Below are 14065 nucleotides of genomic sequence, written 5' to 3' on the forward strand. Positions count from 1 at the left end.
CGTTGTTTAGTTCTTTAAAAAACGGTTTTCCAATAGTGGCTTGAGATGCATCAGCTTATTTTTGTTAATTTTTTTTAAAGCTAATCACAAAATTTAAAATTTAAAAGTTAATATCAAAAGTAGCCGTTTTCTTCAAACATGAACGAAAAAATAGGCGTTTTGTGTTAAGAAGTGTAAGTGATTTTTCATTTATGTTGAAAAACAACACGTCTATTTTTTTCGTTGAGCACATGATAGACTTAACTGAAAAAAAAAATATAACCTCGTTAGTGAAAAGGACGTGACTTGTAAGGTTTTTAACAAAAAAAAAAGATTGTCACTGTAATTATTGAAGTTAAAGGGTATCCATTGCAATCCAATACAAAGATAAAGGACGAAAAATGTAATTTACCCTTAATTCTATTACACCCCTTTTAACATAATGCCCAACAGGCCAACAATGCGCATTACACCCATTTTAGAAAAACGTCATATAAGGCGCCATTGCTGACTGGACTATCACACTATGCAAAACGCCCAAGAGTGAGAGCATTTATAGTTGATTATTTAAAAAAAAATTAATGTAATAGTTTAATGACTAAGATGTCACAGCCCCCGACCCCACCCTGGGAGCGAGAGCGGTGAGCCAATCAGATGGTATCGGTGTTTATTAATTACGCAGCAGAATTTTTTTTTTTTCATCAGGATCGTAGTTAGGAAATAATTTCAGAGTTTTAAAACACCAAACTTTTAATATTAAATAAATGGGCTAAAACCCATGTTCAATTCAATTGTTTTATAGGGATAAACCCAAATAATTAAAACATGAATTTCTTTATTTATTCAGGTATTTATAGCCACTTTATTTAAGCCTTCAGTGCTCCTTAGCTGGCTTCTATTATTTTTACAGCAAATTAAATTACCTGAAAGACGTCTTGAAAACATTTTGTCAGTATTTAGTTCATTCCATTTTATAAAAATATATTGTTATACTTTACAGCATTAAGGGTTTTTATATTTGTTTATATTTACCCAACTCAATCAATATTTGTCACAATGTGGCAGTTCTGATGTGACGGTGGTCATATCACTCATTGCCTCACTTTCGTCCAATAGTGAAGTTTATCAAGTAATACATCGTATATCTTATTATTATTTAAAGTTATCTGTCACTAGGCGGTTCCCGTGACGGTGGTCAAATCACTGTCAATCATTCTTTCAACTAGTGATTATAGTCATATCATTGTTGATCATTCTTTCAACTAGTGACTCTGGTCATAACACTGTTGATCATTCTCTCAACTAGTGCATGTGGTCATAACACTATTGATCATTCTCTCAATTAGTGTCTTTGGTCATATCACTGTTGATCATTCTCTCAACTGGTGAATCTAGTCTTAGTAGCGTCCCATGACATTATTTTGTCAAATATATTTTCTATGGCACAAAACCAATTAGCCCAGAAAATGAAATATATCATTTTCTGTCAAATTAATAGCTATAACTTTATCAAATATAATATATTAAATAATTGTAATATTATTATTTAATATATTAACGTGACTAAGATTTAAAATATAATCTTAGTATATTAAAAGTAGAATATATTATATTTGACATTTTTTTATTATGATATACATCGAGTAAACATTATTTTATAATGTTAATAGTAAATTTAGGTTTATGAGATATATTTTCTTTAATATAACTTATATATTTTAATAATGATTAATAAAGCTCTATTTTATATACAATCATACATTAAATTTATTAGTAATGTAAAAATAATATTAGTTATAGGCTATGGCTACTGGGGCACAATTGCCCCGTGCTTGCGGTCATGCTACTATTGGCTAACTTTTTGGCTAATAGTAACGAGTGTCAAGTAATGTATAAAAAAACCTCATATATATATACTGGCAGCTATTGCAGAATATAAAAACTTAATCACTGTAAGTATAACTGATAAACATTTAGGGTTTTGTAAAGCATTTTAAATATAACTGTATCACAAAAAATGTGATAAAAAGGAGAATGACTCACAAACTGGAGAAAAGAGAATGGACTAACTTTGTAACTTTAGGGTTCAATTAAAAGTCTTCTGGTAGAACCTTGGGTATAACTACTGAGCTATTTAATAAATATATAATCCACTCGCGTTAAATATAATAACCCAATTCAACTTTATCCCTACGTCACGAGACAGAACCCCAACGAACTTAGTCGGGCAGAGGCTTGACATGCGTCACGGGGCCCTAGATCAATCAGACAGGGTATCAGTGATCAGGGGTTAAAACACTTAAAACGGGGCAGTGCCTTATTATTATTGTTATTATTATTATTATTATTATTATTATTATTATTATTATTATTATTATTATTATTATTATTATTATTATTATTAGTATTATGGGATGAATTAATAAAAATATATATATGAAAAGAAAGAGGGGTGACAGAGAAAGCAAAAGAAAAGAATGTTTGAGCAATTGTGAAGTTGAAATAAAATCCTATATTTATACTAAAGCTTTTTAGCTTGAAGCTCACGAAATGGATTCTGCATAGGACACGACACACTTCCATTTAATGTTTTGACTTTCATCCATGCATACATACGTCGTGAAAAATAAATGTTAAGTTAGTTTATTATTATTATTATTATTATTATTATTATTATTATTATTATTTTATTATATATTATAATTAATTCACCTGTTTCACTTATTTGGCGCTTATAACTTCTAAAATATGACGTTTTATAAAACAATTAATATGTCATTAGAACAAGAATATTTGTATCTACATTTTGAACCAAGTTTCATTAAATATGACGTTTATATATAATTTGTATCTATATTTGTATCCATGTATTTTTATAATTTAATTATTAAACGTCTCCTAGGCTCGTCTAGGTACTTCATATTTCTAACTGTCAACTTACCCGTAGTCTACCCGATTAATAATATAATTTTTTATATATTTTATTTTAATATAGAAAATAGAAATGTCACACATATACAAGTCAATTAATTAGTATAACATTCCAAACAATTATATATAAAATAGTTTTTAAAACTATATGGGTCGAATAATTATATTTAAAATAAAACTAGTTACTAGTGGTTAATAAATTTAAACAACCTATAACTCTTATATGAAAAAAAAATGGAAAGGTTACATCATCCCCACCTTGTTTAAATCTCGTCCTCGAGATTTGGGCTACGATGTCTTCTTAAAGTTATGTCACGTCTTAGTCGATAAAAATAGTATTAAGGTAAATGACACAGAATCAAGACATGTTCAAATGAATACGTGTTTTACAATAAACAGGGCTCAATGGTTCAACTGAATTATTTCTAGGAATCAATGTCAAACGAACGAGGTGAAATGATATAATTTCAAGGTGACTAGGTTCAAGCCAAAAGAGATATATGATTAAATTGACTGTTTACAAGTTGTAAATGACTTTTAGAAACGATAGAATTCATTGTCAAAAGAAAACTTACTTTGATTGTCAACTGAGGAAGATTTAGAATCAACAAGCTTAAAATAAAATAGAAGCACCAAAATGATTTGTCAACTATCAAACCATGATATGAGAAAAATCAATGTGTTTACATTTATTGAATTGCAAGGATATGCCGAAATACAACCGAGTTTAGTGTATCATTGTCTTGATACATAATTGCATTAAGACTATTTTCAATGATGAGTCAAACGAAAGACATACGTAGTTGTGTATGATTTGTATGATTATGATTAGTCCAAGCTACAAGTTTATACCAACGCCACAAGGTGTCGTAATGGTAATGATTGAAATAGTCCAATAATTACGGTGACCGACCAAATTCACCGTGTTTGTAATCAACTGAAAGTTTTAATGAAGTAAATTTGGATATGCATTTCAAATAAATCTTATAGGATTTTTAATTGATGATGAAAGACTAAATGAATATCATAGAATTTTCAATTAATGATGAAAGAATCTTTAGAGGTACACCGGAATGCAATACGAATTTGTGTACTCTTATCTTAACACATAATGACTAAATGAGCCAACAGAAAATAAATCCGTACATCAGGTGGGCAAATGAGAGTAGCTCAAGTTTCAAGTTAACGAAAATGCCACCGGAAGGTGTCGTAACCAATTTAAATGATTCAAAGAAAGTGAAGACCAAACAAGTCTATTATGATTCTGAATAGATGAAGTATTTAAAAGGATGCATTTATTTATAAATTTTTATTTATACTAGGGTCAAATAATAACTTAACTTAGATATTACATATCAGCGATTACGTCTAGAATCCTTTCTGCTTCTCTTAGCTCCGTCTGTTGTTTTTGCCTGGTTGTCGGGTGCTTTAGTTAGTTTCGGGCAATATGGTTTGATGTGTCATGTTTCTCTGCAATTGTAACAGATATTAGTTTTCCTTCTACATTCTTCCTCTATATACCCGGTCATCTTGCAGAAGTTACAGTAAGGTGTTTTCCTAAAACGACGTTTTCCTGAATGCTTTTTGTTACAGTTTCTGCAGGTAAGTTACTCCAATGACGATTCAGTTCCTTTCTTCTTGAATTCTTGGGAAATTTTATGGGCTAACTCTTTCTTCTTGTGTTCTTCTCTTGTGCGGATTAGTCCATCTGTCAGGGTGTTAGCTAGTTCAACTGCTTCTTAAATATTCTATGGTCTAGCGGCCTTGACCATGTCTCAGATTTCACTAACTAATCCCCAGATATAACGAGAAATTAGTACGGGTTCTGGTGAAGCCAGAGTTGGTACCATTCTTGCGTATTCGAAGAACATTGTCATATATTCATGACAATTCACATCTATCATTTTATGATTTAGGAACTCGTTAGCCATTCGTTCTTTTTCTTAAGGGGGATAAAATTTCCATTCGGCCACTTCCTTGAATTTTTCCCAGTTCATGGCATAAGCCATGTCACTTCCTTTTGCTTGAAGAATTATATTCCACAATTCTAAGGCTTCTTCTTTAAAGAGGTTGGAAGCATACATCACCTTATCTTCTTCGGCACATTTGCTGAATTTAAGAACGGCTTTCGTCTTTTCCAACCATCGCAGAGCAGTCATGGCTCCTTCACTGGCGGCGAACTCAGTTGGTTTACAAGCTAGAAATTCTTTGTAGGTACACATGAGAGTCATCGCCTTCTTTTTCTTGGGAAATGGGGTTTTGATAATATCATCATTGTCTCCATTGATACTATGGCTAAAACTGTCATCGCGAGTGTGCTTGCTACTCACAGCTTTGGTGTGTTCCACGGAGTTTTTAACAGCTTTAATTATTAAATGTATAACATTAGCTATTCCTTGGGCTATTATATTTTCTATAGCAGTTTTATCCAAAGGATTTTCATTATTAGCATGAACTTCTGGATTATGTGATACTTCATTCGACATGACATCTGAATGGCAAACATTTTCAATTATTAATATCACAGAATGATTAAAGCAAAACAATACTTCCAGGAATCATATACATATATATACATATATTTAAATCTACAAAAATAACACATAGATTAATTTGTATTAATTTCGTAACTTTATTGTTTAAGTTTAGGTATTAAAAGAACACCTAAATAGCTTAAACAAGTGGCTCTGATACCACCTTCTGTCACAGCCCCCGACCCCACCCTGTGAGCGGAGCCGCGAGCCAGTCAGATAGTATCGGTGTTTATTAGTTACGTAGCGAAATTTTTTTTTCCATCAGGATCGTAGTTAGGAAATAATTTTAGAGTTTTAAAACACCAAACTTTTAATATTAAATAAATGGGCTAAAACCCATATTCAATTCAATTGTTTTATAGGGATAAACCCAAATAAATAAAACATGAATTTCTTTATTTATTTAGGTATTTATAACCACTTTATTTAAGCCTCCAGTGCTCCATCGCTGGCTTCTATTATTTTTACAGCAAATTACCTAAAACACACTTTGAAAACATTTTATCAGAGTAATAAATACTGGCGAGTTCATTCCATTTTTGTAAAAATATATTGTTATACTTTACAGCATTAAGGATTTTTATATTTGTTTATATTTACCCAACTCAATCAATATTTCTCACATGGTGGCAGTTCTGATGTGACGGTGGTCATATCACCCATTGGCTCACTTTCGTCCAATAGTGAAGTTTATCAAGTAATAGATATATCGTATATCTTATTATTATTTAAAGTTATCTGTCACTATGCGGTTCCCGTGACGGTGGTCAAATCACTGTCGATCATTCTTTCACTAGTGATTCTTGTCATATCACTGTTGATCATTCTTTCTACTAATGACTCTGGTCATAACACTGTTGATCATTCTCTCAACTAGTGCTTGTGGTCATAACACTGTTAATCATTCTCTCAACTAGTGCCTTTGGTCATGTCACTATTGATCATTCTCTCAACTAGTGACTCTGGTCTTAGTAGCGTCCCATGACATTACTTTGTCAAATATATTTTCTATGGCACAAAACCAATTAGCCCAGAAAATGAAATATATCATTTTCTGTCAAATTAATAGCTATAACTTTATCAAATATAATATATTAAATAATTGTAGTATTATTATTTAATATATTAACGTGACTAAGATTTAAAATATAATCTTAGTATATTAAAAGTAGAATATATTATATTTGACATTTTTTATTATGATATACATTAACTAAACATTATTTTGTAATGTTAATAGTAAATTTAGGTTTATGAAATATATTTTCTTTAATATAACTAATATATTTTAATAATGATTAATAAAGCTCTATTTTATATACACACCATATAGATTTATTTCAATCATACATTAATTTATTAGTAATGTAAAAATAATATTAGTTATAGGTTATGGCTACTGGGGCACAATTCCCCCGTCCTTGTGGTCATGCTACTATTGACTAACTTTTTAGCCAATAGTAACGAGGGTCAAGTAATATATAAAAAAACCTCATATACTAGCAGCTATTGCAGAATATAAAAACTTAATCAGTGTAAGTATAACTGATAAACATTTAGGGTTTTGTAAAGCATTTTTAAATATAACTGTATCACAAAAAAGGTGATAAAAAGGAGAATGACTCACAAACTGGAGAAAAGATAATGGACTCACTTTGTAACTTTAGGGTTCAACTAAAAGCCTTCTAGTAGAACCTTGGGTATAACTACTGAGCTATTTAATCAATATATAATGCACTCTCGTTAAATATAATAACCCAGTTCAACTTTATCCCTACGTCACGAGACAGAACCCCAACAAACTTAGTCAGGCAGAGGCTTGACATGCGTTACGGAGCCCTAGATCAATCGGAGAGGGTATCAGTGATCAGGGGTTAGAACACTTAAAACGGGGCAGGGCCTTATTATTATTATTATTATTATTATTATTATTATTATTATTATTATTATTATTATTATTATTATTATTATTATTATTATTATTATGGGATGAATTAATAAATATATATGAGAACAGAGAGGGCGACAGAGAAAGCAAAAGAAAAGAATGTTTGAGCAATTGTGAAGTTGAAAGGAGATCCTATATTTATTGACGTGCGTTAGGTGTGATAGGTTTTTATGTATATTTTAATCCCATTTTACACTTTATTCAAGTTTTAAATTTATAAAACACGACATTTTACTAACACTAAACACACATATGGGAAAGTGAACCCATCGTGAACGTAGTATAGCGTTGGTAAGATACCGAGGTCGTCCAAGGACACACGAGCTTTTAGTACCGGTTTATCCTCAACGTCTAATCAAAACAAAATTTTAGAAAAAGATTTAAACATGAAAATAAAAACTAAAAATGCAGAAAATAAAAAAATAAAAATAAAACAGATAGACAAGATAAATCACTTGGATCCGACTCGCCTTTACTGTAACCTTTGATTATTTCCGCACTTTTGCACTTTTTAAGAGATTATCTTAATTATAGTAGTAGGCCCCTCTTTTGAAGGTGACGTTACCCTCAACCCAGTAGTTTGAGTCAGCAAGGATACAATCCTAAAGGGTTGGATTATTGAAAGATAACTAATTAAGTTATTAATGCGTAATGTGGTAGGCCCCTCTTTTGAAGGTGACGTTACCCTCGGCTTACTAGTTTGAGTCAGAAGGGATACAATCCTAAGTAGTCAGGTTAATGTTTTAATAGTAGTTTACATATGAGGGGGTCAAGAAATTCGAAACCTCGCCATCCAATACCAGTGGGTATTGAAGGAGGTCCTACTAAGCTTGACCCAAGTCATTGCAGGATCTATACACTGAACAACGCAAGACACTTACCAAACCATTCCCTTAACCCCCGACCAGGTAGCCAACATATCTCCATATAGACCGTAGAGATATGAATGGTGTAAATCTTTTATTTTATATAGACAGTAAAATAATGCCAAGACACCACGGACAAATGATAAGGAAGTTTCACCTTCAACATAAGAAACTAGTTATTAAAGTCATTAATACATAACCAAATAAAAAGTGCGAAAAGATTAAAAACAAAAAGTATTACACTAAATGCTTGTCTTCACCAAGTGATGTAAGAGGGCCTTTGATTGTCAAGAACTCTTACTATCAATCTTGGATCCCGATACTACTACACACACTCTATGATGGATGATGGATGATGGTGGTAGATGTGGGTTGTGATGGTGGTGGTGGGTGGGTGAAGTATGAGAGAGGTGGTTTGCCAAGGGATGCATTTGAAGTGAACCAAGCACCTCTATTTATAACCTGCACAGAAGCCCGGACACGGCTCCGTGACCATTGGGCACGGCCCCGTGTCCATCCCTCTTCTCTTTCTTCATTAAATGCAGTTTGTCTGCATTAGTTGACCACGCCCCCGTGTCTGCTGGGTGCGGCCCCATGTGTGCAGAAGCGTATCTGTACTATCAAGATTTGCTTGGATTCTGTAAATCTTAGCGTTGACCACGGCCCCGTGTCCGCTGGGCACGCCCCCGTGTTGGGAAATAGAAGCTTCTACAACTTTGTCTTTTCTGCAGATACTTGGGCACGCCCCCGTGCTCATTGAGCATGAGGCGTGTTCAGCCTTCTGTTCTCTTGTTTTTGTTTGGGAAGATGCTGTCGAGGGGTCGGGCATGCCACGTTTATTCCTTTTCTTGTACTATTGTTAGATTTGGCTGCATTTTTGCTTCTTTTGTTCAGTTAAGCTCATTTATCCCTGGAAATACAAAAGGAAGACAAAAGCACACTTTTTTCCAACATTAGTACTAAAAAAGGGTTAGTTTTATGCCTTATTTGATGTAATTTATATGTTGCATTTTACACACATCAAATACCCCCACACTTGAATCTTTGTTTGTCCTCAAGCAAAACTCTTTATAATGTGGCTTACACTCTCAAATGGAATGGGTAGAAGAGAAGGTTTTGGGCTTGTCTTGAGTGTCGGGAATCTAAGATTTTTATTAGGTTCTATTTTTATGTTATTTACAATCCTATTCATTATGATTTATTTAGAACATTACATAAGAGAAATTACTTATTTGGGCATAACATGCCTCTTTAAAAGTCCATTTATATACAAGTTCACATACCTCAGGGGAGATCACTCAACACTCGGCTAAAGATGTATTTTTGTGAAACACTCGGGACCAGCATGGAACTTACTTCTACCATATGCTTGCCAAGCAATCAATCCTCCTCCTTTTTAACTATACACCTTTGTAAATATCAAGAGAACTTTGGGGAAGGGTTAGGCTTGGGTTAAAGGTAGCTGGTTTTGGGTTAGTGGTTAGTAGAAAAGGGCGAAAGGCGTAAAAAGCGTGGGTTTTCGTAAGATTTTTTATTTTTGTTACTTTTTATTTAAATGAAGCAATTTTTCAAACAAAGTTCTTTTTGATGAACTAGTTTGTTTATTTTTTTGACTTCATTTTTTTATAAAGAATGTCTCATGAAAACCGGGCTTTTTACTAAAATAAAGGGTTTAAAATGAAAAAGCGTTTTGGTGGGTAAAGGTTGTTTATTTTGTGGGTTTAAAAATGAAAAGATTTAGGCTCAAAGGAGTTAACTAGGGGGATTTTGGGTATGTGGTAAAAAAAATAATGGTGTTGAAAGAAAAATGGTTAGTCCTAATGCCTCAATCATTTACATACTTGGGTTTAAGTTGGTAAGGACCGGGAATGTATTGTCATGGCAAGTTCTAGATTTGTAAGAAACCAAGCGGCTATTCACACAAGAAACGAAAAATGAGCATTTAGTTTTAAAGATGTGTATTTGTATGCTGAATAAAGGCTCAAAACTCACTTATTGTGGGAATGGGTTTTTTTTGTGATCAAGTATATATAATCAAATTTTAACTAGATTTGTCATGTCGTTTCATAATTTTCTTATGTTGGTTCTTTTTATCACGACGCTATCGGTTGTAAATTTGTAAAAATATAACCTTTTTAGAACATGTAATTCCCAAATTAAACCAAGACAAATAAAAAAATGAAAAATTTTTGAAAAAAATTTGGGGTGTTTAGCGGTTCCAATAGAGTTTTGTGTAAGGCTTGTAATTAGGACTTGCAAAATTCAAGGTTTTAGCATCCCCCCCCCCACCCCACACACACACACACTTAAATTACACATTGTCCTCAATGTGTCCCAAAAAATAAGTTTTTAGGTTGATTGAATGTGTAAAAGGTGTGTAAAAAAACAAAATTTAATGTTACTGGGCAGCTAGACACGGCCCCATGGTGTCCGGGCACAGCCCCGTGTTCAGGTTGCCAGTAACAGAAATTATTAGAAAGTAACAGAAGGCTGGGCACGGAGGCGTGTTCAGCGAACACGCCCCATGTCCAGTTACCTGAACTGGGCATTTTTCTGCAGATCTTTCAGCACAGGAGCGCGTCGGTTGGGCACGGCCCGTGCCGAACTTGCTGTAATGAAGAAAAATTGTCGGGAGGCTCTGTTTTTGTGCATGGGGTGTTGGTTCAAGTTTCCCTTAGTATCCTTCACCATCCCGAGTGTGTTTTATTCCTGAAAATTAAAACTAAACTAGAAAACATAAAAATTAATTTAAACCAAGGATAGTTCCGCAGAATGCCTTCGTGGTGCGCCACGTTTATAAGGGTCCCTGGCTAGACCCAAAGCCAGTCATATGTTACCCAAGTGGGATGTTTTGCATCCCATGTTGCACCGTCAGAGAGCATCATCCAAACTTGAGTCTATGACTTTCATGTAATTGACCGGGTCATCGTCTTCTACTCTCTTACCAACCCTCAATGTTAGTGTTCCACCATTCATGTCTACCACTGCATGGGCCGTAGCTAGGAATGGCCTCCCTAAGATAAGTGGTACTTCGGTATCTTCGTCCATATCTAGTATGACAAAGTCGACTGGGAAGACAAATTCGCCGACTTTAACCAATAGATTTCCAGCGGCACCTTGTGGATATTTGACGGACCTATCGGCTAGTTATATGCTCATTTTTGTAGGGCTTGTTTTTCCTAGGCCGAGTCGGTCGAACATTGATGCGGGCATGAGGTTGATGCTAGCCGCGAGGTCGGCTAGTGCATTGCGAGTGGGAGACTCCCCAATCGAACAAGGGATGGTGAAGCTTCCGGGATCGATCTTCTTTTGCGGGAGTTTGTTGAGTAGTAAGGCGGAGCATTCTTCGCTTAAGTTAACTAATTGCAATGATTCAATTTTCCTTTTGTGAGTGAGGAAGTCACTCATAAATTTTGAATATTTAGGCATTTGGGTTAGGACTTCAACAAATGGAATATTAACATGCAATTGTTTTAGTAAATTTACGAACTTTGTGAATTGCTTGTCGGTCTTTTGGCGAATTAACCGACCAGGGTACGGTACCGGAGGATTCTTGGTGGGCTCTTGATTTGGAGGAGGAGCCGTCTCTTGTTGGGGTTTTGGTGGAGTTGTGGTTTGGCTAAATCGGCTCTTTACAATTGGAGGTAATGGAGCCTCCTCGGGACCCACGGTACGGTTTCTCAATATGATGAGATGTACTTGCGCCTTTGGGTTGGTTTCAGTATTGCTTGGTAATGCGCCTTGTGGTCTCTCGGAGAAATTTTGAGCTAGTTGATTTATTTGTTTTTCAATGTTTTGAATACTAGATTGTTGATTTCTAAAGTTCGATTCCAGTTGTTGAAATCGATCCGAGTTTTTCTTTTCAGTGTCGGAGATGAGGCAAGATACGGTATCTTCAAGCCTCTCTCGTCCCCCTTGTTGTTGTTGAGAGAAATTTTGTGACTCGTTTCTTGGTTGTTGAAAGTTTGTTTGTTGGTTTAGATTTTGTTGGTTACTACTATTGTCGGGTTCTCTCCAACCAAGGTTAGGGTGGTTACACCATCCTAGGTTGTAGGTACCCGTTGGTGGACCCGACGGCCTAGGTCTATTATCAATGTAGTTTACCGTTTTTGTTTGATTATCCATTTCTTTCACACAATTCCAATTTTCATGTGGCTGTTTTGGCCATTTCTAACTTTTTGATTTTTGAAGAAAAGGCCTCGATTTGGGCTTGCAATGAGGTGCTTTCATCAACCTTATGGGCGCTCGGGGCAATAGATTTTGTGCCTCAGGGAGTGTGCCAATGAAAATTGGTTTGAGGAATTTCCTCAATTTGATTATAAATTTCATTTGGGCGATGATTAGCTAAAAGTCCCCCGGAGCTAGAGTCAAGTGTTTGTCTTGTGTATGGCAACAACCCATTATAGAAAGTGGATACCTGTTGCCATACCGCAAGACCATGATGAGGACACTTTCTTAGTAGCTCCTTGAATCTTTCCCAAGTTTCATATAACGATTCCCCGTCTTCTTGTGAATATGTGTTAATTTCAGTCATTAATTTAGCTGTTTTAGCAGGAGGGAAATACTTATATAAAAACTTTTGGGCTAGTTCGTCCCAGGTGTTTACCAAGCCAACTGGGAGGGTATTGAGCCAAGCCTTAGCTCGGTCTTTTAGTGAAAATGGAAACATTCGATGGCGGATGGCGTCGTTTGATGCTCCATTGATCCGAAAAGTATCACATATTTCCAGGAAGTTAGTAATATGTAAATGGGGATCTTCATCCGCAAGCCCATGGAAGGTTGCGGAGTTTTGGAGCATTTGTATCAAATGCGGCCGAAGTTCGAAGTTGTTGGCCACGACATTCGGTGCATTGATAGCGGCGCCGAGATTACCTACGATGGGACGTAGGTAATCCATGAGGGTACGTTGGTCCTCCATTGGAAGTGGGTCCCCCGAAACTTTCTCTTGGTTTTTAGCTTTAAGTCTTTTTCTTAGAAAGCATTCGGGTTCGTCTAAAGGTTCTTTTATGACTCTACTAGAACTGGAGCTCATACACTGCGTAGAAATTTCAGATGTGGCGCCTAAGTCCTGCAATAAAAACAAAAAGAACGTTGGTCAGAAGTTTCACCACGACCCCGTGCTCAGATGAACACGGCCCGTGGTCGGAGATACAATGATTGTTTTCTGGATCCCTATTACTGGGGAGCTCGACACGGCCCCGTGTTGCACTGACACGGCCTTATGCTCAACTTTCTGTAACTCAGAAAATGAAAACTGTCAGTAACAATGCTGGGCACGGCCCGTGTCCGACCAGGCACGGCCCGTGCTGAGCTTTGCAGAAACTGAAAATTATAAGAAAAATCCTAACAAAAAATAAGAAAAATAAGAAAAACGATTAGGCCGTTGATTTCTAACTTTCTTAAAATCCTTGTGTCCCCGGCAACGACACCAAAAACTTGATGTGCGTTAGGTGTGATAGGTTTTTATGTATATTTTAAGCCCTTTTTACACTTTCGTCAAGTTTTAAATTTATAAAACACGACATTTTACTAACACTAAACACACATATTGGCAAGTGCACCCATCGTGAGCGTAGTATAGCATTGGTTAGATACCAAGGTCGTCCAAGGACACGAGAGCTTTTAGTACCGGTTTATCCTCAACGTCTAATCAAATCAAAATTTTAGAAAAAGATTTAAACATGAAAATAAAAACTAAAAATGCTGAAAATAAAAAAAATACAAATAAAAAAGATAGACAAGATGAATCACTTGGATCCGACTCGCCTTTAGTGTAACCTTTGATTATTTCTGCACTTTTGCACCTT

General features: G+C 35.0%; 1 non-coding gene across 1 annotated transcript; it reads left to right on the forward strand.

Moving 5' to 3' along the window:
• Nucleotides 1-12691: 12691 nt before the first annotated feature.
• Nucleotides 12692-12798, forward strand: LOC118482509. Its single transcript, XR_004868543.1, has one exon. It is a non-coding gene; the product is annotated as a small nucleolar RNA R71 (small nucleolar RNA).
• The last annotated feature ends 1267 nt before the right edge of the window (nucleotides 12799-14065 follow it).

Source organism: Helianthus annuus, chromosome 9 (genome assembly GCF_002127325.2).
Source record: "Helianthus annuus cultivar XRQ/B chromosome 9, HanXRQr2.0-SUNRISE, whole genome shotgun sequence".
In the NCBI taxonomy this organism is placed as follows: Eukaryota; Viridiplantae; Streptophyta; class Magnoliopsida; order Asterales; family Asteraceae; genus Helianthus; species Helianthus annuus.